The sequence below is a fragment of the Schistocerca gregaria genome, unplaced genomic scaffold (assembly GCF_023897955.1).
Source record: "Schistocerca gregaria isolate iqSchGreg1 unplaced genomic scaffold, iqSchGreg1.2 ptg000458l, whole genome shotgun sequence".
Classification (NCBI taxonomy): domain Eukaryota; kingdom Metazoa; phylum Arthropoda; class Insecta; order Orthoptera; family Acrididae; genus Schistocerca; species Schistocerca gregaria.
In genome coordinates, this window is record NW_026061876.1 from 267,501 (window position 1) to 270,000 (window position 2,500).

The window sequence follows — 2,500 nt, forward strand, 5'->3', positions numbered from 1 at the left end:
AACCCACGTTGGCCCTTAACCTAACCCACGTTGGCCCTTAACCTAACCCACGTTGGCCCTTAACCTAACCCACGTTGGCCCCTAACCTAACCCACGTTGGCCCCTAACCTAACCCACGTTGGCCCCTAACCTAACCCACGTTGGCCCCTAACCTAACCCACGTTGGCCCCTAACCTAACCCACGTTGGCCCCTAACCTAACCCACGCTGCACCTTAACCTAAGTTACGCTGCACCTTAACCTAAGTTACGCTGCACCTTAACCTAAGTTACGCTGCACCTTAACCTAAGTTACGCTGCACCTTAACCTAAGTTACGCTGCACCTTAACCTAACTTACGCTGCACCTTAACCTAACTTACACTGCACCTTAACCTAACTTACACTGCACCTTAACCTAAGTTACACTGCACCTTAACCTAAGTTACACTGCACCTTAACCTAAGTTACACTGCACCTTAACCTAAGTTACACTGCACCTTAACCTAAGTTACACTGCACCTTAACCTAAGTTACACTGCACCTTAACCTAAGTTACACTGCACCTTAACCTAAGTTACACTGCACCTTAACCTAAGTTACACTGCACCTTAACCTAAGTTACACTGCACCTTAACCTAAGTTACACTGCACCTTAACCTAAGTTACACTGCACCTTAACCTAAGTTACACTGCACCTTAACCTAAGTTACACTGCACCTTAACCTAACTTACACTGCACCTTAACCTAACTTACACTGCACCTTAACCTAAGTTACACTGCACCTTAACCTAAGTTACACTGCACCTTAACCTAAGTTACACTGCACCTTAACCTAAGTTACACTGCACCTTAACCTAAGTTACACTGCACCTTAACCTAAGTTACACTGCACCTTAACCTAACTTACACTGCACCTTAACCTAAGTTACACTGCACCTTAACCTAAGTTACACTGCACCTTAACCTAACTTACACTGCACCTTAACCTAACTTACACTGCACCTTAACCTAACTTACACTGCACCTTAACCTAACTTACACTGCACCTTAACTGTCACATGTAACGTCACAGGAATGTAGCTTTGCCTAACAGCAACCCTCTGAACATAGTTCACTGCTTGGATCCTCTGGTGTCATGTGTATTTCTTGATGCCATGGTGCGTACCCTCACATAAAGGTCTTTCGAGTGTTGCGTACTTTCTACACAGTCCCGCTAACCACTGGAAGGGTGTACCGCTACAGAACGAATATCGCCCTCCCCTCCTGCCCTTCCAAGCTGGTCGGTCAGGCGTTTGTTTGTGAAATGAGCCTTGCAGCTGTTCAGTTGCATTCGGTTGTCGATGCAGTCAGTGTACGTTGTGGTACGGCCTGTGTGGACTGTCCGCTGATGTACGCGTAACCCACACTGATCATCCGTCGTTACGTACTGAGTGACATAATGTGGCACATGCTTGACCGTACACCGGCTGCGCCCTACAATGGCGAATCATAAGGGCCATATGTTGTGCACGATGCTACTTGTCTCGTCTCCCCATTACAGCGAGATTGCACTGTTGTACGCCGTACAGACATGTGGTAAGTAGGTACGGACGAAAGTATTGCATGTTGGCCCCCCCCCCCCCTCCTCCCTCTGCCGGGAATCAGCGTGAGCCGTCTGTTGATGTAGCGACGAGGGTTTTCCTATTTAATCGTATTGCCCCACACAACATGATAGCACGGTGGACCGCGTTCCACATCTGCGACATGCTACAGAGGCCGGTTGACAGTCGACCGCGCAAGGGACATTGCACACGTGCGCGGACCATCTTCCACGTGTTCTCTCGTGTACATGCCGCAGTGTGTATGTGGGCTGATGTAGCGTGTCGTGACACATAACATGCAGGCATGCCAGAATCGTAGATTTCGCAAATGTAGATTGACGTATACGTTTGCTGCCAAAGATCCGCAAATGAACTGGAAATCAGTTGTTGAGCGGTTGTTCGCGCTGCAGGTGCATCGGTGATAGCGACGATCGGTACATCTGTGAACCGGTTGTTTCGGCGGTACCCGCCATGCCCCCGAACCTGAGTTGGCCATGTGGGTATGAAGCGATACGAGGCTGTGGCTTGGCGGGACAGTCCCCGGCCGGTGAGGGGGGGCCGCCCGGCGTGCTGGCCGCGCGCTGCGTGAGCGCACGCACTACAGCCGGCTGGTGGGGGGCGCCCAGTGGCAGGAGCGCCGGCCGACGGGCCCGGCTGGCGTCCCAGCTATGCGCCGGCGCACCCTGCGCGCGGCGCCAGGCGGCCAAAGTGGGTTCTGCCGAGCCCGGTGCGAAGCGCGGTGGACATCTGCAGTGTGCTGGTCCGATTGCGGACTGTGTGCGTTGAGGATGCGCCGCCGCCCGGCACTCGGCGTCGCGACGCCGTCTGCTGCTCGGTCGCCCCCAGCGGTTCTCGCAGGTGGTTTGTATCGCAGCTCTGCGGACGTGTTGGCGCGTGCGCTGTGCTGGGAGAGTTCGCTTCTGCACCCAAGTGGGGCTTT